The sequence below is a fragment of the Limulus polyphemus genome, unplaced genomic scaffold, assembly GCF_000517525.1.
Source record: "Limulus polyphemus unplaced genomic scaffold, Limulus_polyphemus-2.1.2 Scaffold126, whole genome shotgun sequence".
NCBI lineage: Eukaryota > Metazoa > Arthropoda > Merostomata > Xiphosura > Limulidae > Limulus > Limulus polyphemus.
This window is the reverse complement of record NW_013665736.1, coordinates 45,569-53,868: the sequence shown is the minus strand read 5'-3', so window position 1 is coordinate 53,868 and position 8,300 is coordinate 45,569. Positions and strand designations below refer to the sequence as shown.

Genomic DNA, 8,300 nt, shown 5'->3' with positions numbered 1-8,300 from the left:
GGTTCAGTTAGTAAGCTAAACAATGAGTTAGTTAGCGTGTTTGTGATCGATCGATTAGCGAGGAAATTCTGCAAGTAAGTTTATTTGTGAGACAGGCTTACATTCGTTTAGAAGTTTCTATTGAAACGTTGTTAGTGAAGCTAGATTTACAAGTAAACATACCTTATAGCAAACGTTATTGACGAAATAAATTAATTTGCTGTTGTTGTGTGGAAATTATTTTCACCAAATAATCCTACAAACCTGCCCAACGATAGAACACGTGGCAATAATACGATATATTAAAAGATACGTGTAAATATGAGGAATGTATTTGAAAATTAAGATATTAGATATGATACATAAATATGTACCGAGCCAAGAGCAAGATGTTCAAATATGATCAATGATATCAAACAAGATGTTGAAAATTAATCCAGATGTTTGTTTGTAATTAAACACAAAGCTATACAATGGGCTATCTGTGCTCTGCCCACCATGAGTATTGAAACCCGGATTCTAGCATTGTAAGTCCGCAGACATACCGCTGTGCCACTGGGGGGCTAAAACAGATGTAGAAAAATGTAGATTAAACATGAACACAGATATGAGCTTATGTTAAAAAAATCAAGGTATGAGCAATATGTTAAATGGTATATTTATATGAATAAAATGTTGAAAATTAATTCATATATGAGGGAAATTTTTAAGCATAGACCAATGGCATGAAGCAAGATGTTAAAAGATAAATTCAGGTGTGGAAAAATATCAAAATGCTCAGATGAAGACAAAATTTTGGATCAGTGTAGCATCATGATGTAAAAATGTTTGCCTGGGTTTGAAAAAAATTATAAAAGATAAATATAGATATAGAAATATAAGAAACTGTTAATTTGCAAAATTCAGTTCTCCAAAATATTTATATATATATATATTTGGTATCTTCTGTTTCTGCTTTTAATTTTTCTGTTTTATGTATACTGTTTTTCATATGGTGCATATATGTACATTGTTGACAAGCGGCTTTCATTGTATCCCAGTACATCAATCAGTTTTTCTATTGATCTATATTTCACAAGATATCAGCTTTTCGATTATAGATTCTTGTAGTGGATGAAACGGACAATTTGTTTTCGTTAAATGAATTTGTCAAACAAAATAAACAAAGGTTGTTATGGAGATTAATTTCACTTTTTAAGAGCGATGTTTCAGGCCGTGATTAATTATTACTACTCCGAACTATCTAAATAAGGGTTTTAAGGTATTTTGTTGAGTGTTATATATTACTTAAAATAATATTACTGTTTACATTACCTGTTTTTGTTCGCAGTATGTATCAGTCTATTACCTGGTTAGAAGTACCAGAAATTTTAAATGATATATACATATATATATAGTTGCATAGTAATCAATATAGATTTTCCACATATAGGTTAGATGTTTCTTTGCACAACCCGGGGATGATACTGAAAATAAACAGAACGTCTAATGAAACATTCGAGAATATTTACAATTCCTTTCCAGAATTAGAATGCTATCTAAGCGACATCGATGGTCAAAAAACAGGTTAGAAATATTCTGAGTTATTTTTATGTCGCAGTGCTTAACTTAGTATGTTGGTAGCCATTTGGTAAAGTAAGCAGTCGAAGATATCCAGATTTTTTGTGTTTGTTCAATACTTCGCCATTTCGGTTTATTCAGGAGAAGCATAAATGTATGTATTGCACGGTGCCTGAAGAGCTCGAAATGGCGAATAATCAACGAAAAGAACTTTTTATTTTGAAAACTGAAGGATTATTCTTAAGCAAAGGTATATAACCATTGCTCTTTCCGTTTTTATGTTTTTTTTAGTTGACAAAGATTAATTTTTTTCTGTGCTTTTTTAAAAAATTAATGTAAATCAACAAGATACTGTGAAACATATGGTTATGTATATATATACTTTTATGTAATTTTTTTTTAAAGTTCGTATATATATTGCAAGATTATAAAACGCTTTCAGGCGTCATAGTGACAGTAATATCAGTGCCTCCAAGATACAATGCTGATCAGGTATTTGATAAAGTACGTTCGTAAAAATGTGTGAATGAAAGATTGTTTTGTAATTTTATAAGCTGTTTACAGAGTGTGTTCAGAAAAGCCCTTATAAACAATTTATAATATTACTGGTCTCTTAACAAAACAACTGCAAATAGGTGAGCATAATATATCGAAGTTCTGCATATTTAATTCACTTGATGCTCTTAACACATACAAAAGCGGCGGCTTTCGTCCTCGTGTACTTGCCAAGGTATAAAGAATAACTGGGCATAAAAGTATTGAAATGACTTCTCATAAGTGCAGAAACATGTTACTAATAAAATGTTGCGAAACGGAACACTTTGTTTAGTTTGAGAGCCAATATCAGATATTTAGACACTCTTAAAGAAACGTTAGACAAAAAAATTAAACAAATAAATCAATAATGAATAAATAAATAAGAATTCCTGAAAAAAATGTAATCATCTGTGAGTATATTAAGATGGCTGTAATTCTATACAAATCTATCATCTGTGAGTATATTAAGATGGCTGTAATTCTATACAAATCTAACATTTTATCTAGATGGTACAATTTTTAAAAAAATACACAATAATCCAATCGTCCAATCGCTTTAGAAAGGTTTGCTTTTTTTTTCTTCTTTACTATTGAACTAGGAAACCGTTTAATAAGCAACTGCACTGATTCGTTAATTGTCTTTCATAATAAATGTTCGACATTTTATTAAAGGCCCACCAGGTTCCACTAAACGCTTTTATCTCGTCTCTTCCAGCTGTTCTAAAATATGTTTTTCTTAGAATATCAGGTAATTTAATTCAGCACTATTGTCTAGCAAAGTGCTAAAACAGTTATAAAAACCCATAAAATATTTTCCATCCGTTGGTCTATCCTCAAAGGAAAATATAAGGTTTGTTGATCACGCATTGCGATTGTTATTTATTCAAGTTCGTTTTACTTTTTATATCTCTGTACAAATAAATTCACTTGACGTGTTTACATCTCGAACTGGTATTGCTGTGTGTTGGGCAATCACTTTCGATATCACGTTCTACCCTTCTAGTAAGCAAAATTTACCCAAAATGTACAAGCCTTTCCTACAAATGTTTTCTTTCCTTATTTGCGAACCCAATAACTTGCTGAATACTCTATATTAGAGACAAATTTTGTTTTTGATGACAGCTCAATTCATTGTCAATCGGTCTTTAACATAAATATTTCGTAACATATATTTCGGTAAAAAGGCTAAATCAAAAGCTATTAAAACTTAACTATATTAATTGATTTTGGAAATAAAAACTTTCGCTTATAGCTACAATCCATCAAAGATAAGAATTATTCGTAGCTTCTGTAAACGATTTTTGATTTTATTGAACTCGTCAACTTAGAACAGCTACCAAGATGGAACATCCCCTTTTCACACTGTACTTCATACTAAAAGGCCTGCATTGATAATGAATAAAATATTAGGTCTTAATTTAAAAAGGGTATTATTATCTTTCTGAAGATATTTTAGCCTTATTAAAAATACAAACAAAAGGGAAATCAGAAATCCAGAAAAGGTTTTCTAAAGTCTTACAAGTATTATAAAAGAGTAGGTATGTCCGAATAGACGAGAAATCATCACGTATAACTAAATATAACAAATGTATTTTAGCTTATTCTAAAAGACATTTTCCCAACGCTAAAAGCTCTTGTGAAGGAATGCTATTTGGTATCAGCAATTGTTCAGGACAAAATCATCATAAGAAAAGATCTACAATTATAGACAAAAGGCACAAGGTTTGTTTGCATCAGTAACTGCTTGTTAAATGTAATAAACATGATTTTATTAAAGTAGTGTTCGAGCAATTAACCATAAACCTCTAAAGGTACTTTCTCTAATACAATTGCAGATTTAAAAGGTATTTGGTTTGGAAATATGAAGTGATTCCAAGGTAATATAACGAAACATTCAGATTAAATTGTATCAAAATAAAACCACTCGTTAATACAGCACGCCATGCCTATACATATAGAAATAAACAGAGCGGTTTAAAATACTCTTGTTTTTCAGAACCATCTGACTTTTCCTTCTATAGCTTCTCGAGAACAAATATAGCCCGTTAGGTTTCGGATTGATCTAGTGGATCACTCAATAAAAATGTTTGGTAAGACAGGAAAACATAAATTAAATAAATAAAATCTAAAACATCTTACTCTTATTGATCGCCCTTAGGCTTTAAGAGAACCTTAATGTCAAGACTGAATCGAGAACTAAGAATATTTGATAGAATAGATGAGACACTGTACAGAAAGTTTGATTTGGTTTATTTTTATAACTCCATATCGTTGTAATAGCTCAGAACTACCATATATGTTCTTAAAACGTTTATTTTTTCCTTTTTTTTAGTTATCCGAGTAATAGTGAGTCTTTTAAAATACTAAGAGAAATAAAAAAAGGGTATAACTCTATGCCTCTAATCAACTAGCTCAAACGTTGTATTGTTGCAGTTTTGTAAATTACTATATAATATTCTATACACTTGTTTTAACTTTCACGTTATGCAAGACATTAGTTAACTATTCAGATTGTGTAGTAATACATTATTCGTAAATGAAGCTTTGAATAATTACCTTTTATATCAAAGTATTTTTATTTAATTTCATTTTAAACAACACGTAGAAGCTTCACATCGCACACTTTGGTTTATAGAAACACATGTATTACTTCTGTCCCAGTTTGTTTCAATAGTTTATTCTCTACTTTTTTTGACAGATAACCTGACATCTTTCTGCAGTGCAGTGTGGGACGGAATATCTTGTTGGCCAACAACGCCAGCAGCACACTTCGTTGAAATACCCTGTTTTGCAGAATTGAACGGTGTGGCTTATGATAAAGGTCGTGAGTAAATGTTTTTACTTTTTATCTTGATCACGATGTGTTTCTGCTCTTTTTTTCCTCAATAAAGTTGTACATATTCAACCTCTTCTGTCTCCGTGGCTACAGATGTTTGCAAAATTTCTAAAGCTTACTATTACATCTGCATAATAGACGGATTATGAAATATAAAATAATGTAGTCAATGATATGCAATAATTTCTAACTTACATTTGGAAAATAATATGTCAACCTATCATAAAGTTCTTATTAGTTTTAAAATTAATAAAGTTTTAATATTATTTGCAATTTCGTCATGATATTCTAAAGTATTGTTGTTTGTTTGAGAGCAAAGCCACATGGGGCTCTCTGCTGTGTCCACGGAGGGAAACGAACACCGGATTTTAGCGTCATAAGCAAATAGACTTACCGCTGTACCACGGGGGGACATCTAATGTGTTTGACTGTAAGGGTTTGCTCTTCGTAAGTTTAAAGTAATAACATAAAACTTCACTAATTTTGATTTGATTTGGAGTGTGTAGTGTTCACCTGGCAAAATAATTATTTCCGTAGAATGAATTACTAGAACATTTACTTGTTTGTTTACTCAAGAGCAAGTTTACTCGCTGAACAACCAGGGTTGGGGGCAGAACATTTATCGATATAGATCTAGTTCATATATTTATTTACAGATAAAATTATGTCGTATACAGAATATTATCGTAAGAAAACACATTTAACAGTTACTTTTCAATTTAAGGAAATATATTGGTTGTTTTATCACCATTTAGGATAAAGTGGGTAAAACGGCCTCCTTCGGTAGAACGACAACCTCACCAGTTATGTCATGTAGTCCGGTTGCCAAACCTTGATTTTCACTCAGCCTTGTTTTGGTATGTGTGTGTGCAATGTTTCTTGTTGACTTTTAAGTAATTCGAGGGTGATAGTTACGAGTCCGAAAAGTGCCACTTCAGCATCGTTGAAAGTTTTGAAATATTCAAGATGGCGTCCAAAATGGCCGAAAAAAGAAGAAAAACAGTAGTAAAGTAGCAGTTTTGACATGTATACCTAGGTATATTGGGTATAATGGCTCGGATTTTACATTAAAACTGCAATGCTATTTATAATGTAACTCAAAAATGGTAGATTCCCTATGACTAAGACTACCTATATACCTCACATTAACTATAAGATTAATAGTTGTATGGATGAATATGCCTGAATCTTACTGAGCCACATAATACAAACATATATGTTCCTTCAAAAAAATATAGTAAGCCTAATGCATATGCAATGATAAACTATATCTTGCATGCACTAAAAAAGTATACATCTTCACACATGTTGTTGCTCTGGACAAAACCGGCCAGTATTAAAAGCAACCTTTTTCCTTATCATACTGTAGATCGTTTGAATACCTTAATGCTATCTTATAATACAAGAAAGTATCAATATAACAAATATTTTCAACATGAGAAACATTATACTAACCTAGTACACCATACAAATAGAAGTTAGTAATAGATGTGTGACACCGGGGTGAAGAGATGCGAACCAGGCACGTGGAGGCTGATGCTGTTATGGTGCAACAAATGATGAGTGTTGCCAGTGAAGGAGTTGATTGTATTACAGTCATTTCTCTAACAATGTAGGAAACGAATACACAGCAGACGAATGTTAACATTGGGGGGACAGCAAATAAGCACTCCTATATTATTTTACCACTCTTTTTTACAGCCCACGCTCTCTCTAGATATGACACACCAGCCTACATATGGGGTTAGCACCAAAGCTGCAGTGGTCAAGACACATCTGAAGAGAAACACTATCAAATCTAGACAACTTGGATGGCAACATGGAAGTCATTTTAAAAGAGGCGAAAGCATTTGTGATTTTGTGTTATGATTGCAAAGCCAACAGCAAACAGATGTCTAATGTGCACTATGAGTTCTGGCTAAAGAAGACATCTAAGAATGTCATTTTCATTCCAAAGTTAAAGGGATGAATTCTGGAAAGTACTTGTACTGGTGGCAATGCAGAGAAAGGCCTACAGCTCCATAAGAGATTCTGCAGATGATTTGCTATGGATGTGGCAAAGAGCAACCTTACTCAACGGCCAGATGCCTTGTTGAAAATTTTGAAATGCAACAACAGCTCCAACAATTGGAACAACAAATGAACAAATTTGATTGAATGTCACATTGATGAAAAGGAGGATGAGATTGAAAGTGATGATAAATGTATTCTGAATGCTGTAAATGTAACAATTTTAATGTCTTTATAAATAAATTGTGTTATTGCTTTTGATAGGTTGAGCCGGTTCTTGGCGAAATTTAACTTTAAGCATTTAAAATGCTGATATGTACCAATGTTGATAATGTTTATCTCGTGTACAACATTTGTTGACCAATATAACAATAATGAATTTGTTGCTTTTAAAATGTTTTACTGGTGTACCAGAGTGATATGATGTTTCTTATGACATATATATATATATATGTATATATATATATATATTGTTCTATTTTTTTATAGTTTCCTTAAATTGTAAGATACCACTGAAGTATTTATTGACCTACAGTATCATATGGAAAAGTGTTGCTGTGAATGTTGACTTGTTTTGTCCGGGGTAACAATATACATGAAAATATAAGATTTTCTTTTCTTCTAGCACATGCATGGGTATCATTGCCTATACATTATGCATACTATATAATTTTGAATTAACATATATGTTTTTCTTCTGTGGCTTAGCCAGATTCAGACAAAGACATCCATACAATATTCCATCCTTCAGTTTATATGGGACTTCCATGATAGCAGTTTTAGTTGTTAAAATACCATTTTAGTTATGTTATCACTAATCTACTTTTATTGTCAAATTTGATTTCTTGGGCTCCATAAATCTAGGTCTATAGGTCAAAATGTTTACTCTATCACTTTTAGACGCTGAGATGGTACCATTTTTCAGTTTTGGCAGCCATTTTAGGCGCCATCTTGAATATTTCAAGACCCTTAAGAATGCCGGGGTGACATCCTCCGGATTCGGAATTAGTACTTTCGAATTATGTAAAAATTATGAAGAAACGCCAAAACATTGTTCATCCTCCCGCAGAGTAAATAAAAACGCTGATAGATGGGCGCGAATGTGTATGACCAAAGCTCAACTTTTTTTAACAGGCTTGATCTAATGTAAGTAGTTTGCATTTTTGTGGTTACAAAATAGATATTTCAGGCAATTTTATTTCGTTTATTTAAAACAATGAAAATTTATATGTATATCCGACTATGTTGTAAAAGAAACGGTTCCAGTTTGCCAAATTTTTTTACGATGACTGGCTTAAGATAAGATAGTCCCCCCCACCCACACACACAACAGTCATCTCACCCCACCAATCACATATGTATCCGCCATATATATATA

The 8,300-nt window shown here is 32.1% G+C and overlaps 1 long non-coding RNA gene across 1 annotated transcript in view; it reads left to right on the top strand.

The window, feature by feature from the left end:
- Window positions 1-4,820: 4,820 nt before the first annotated feature.
- The window catches only part of LOC111089673, a 10,831-nt gene continuing 7,351 nt past the window's right edge, over window positions 4,821-8,300 (top strand). The window contains exon 1 of the long non-coding RNA XR_002613906.1: window positions 4,821-4,900. This is a non-coding gene — a long non-coding RNA (uncharacterized LOC111089673). The remainder of the gene's footprint in view (window positions 4,901-8,300) is intronic.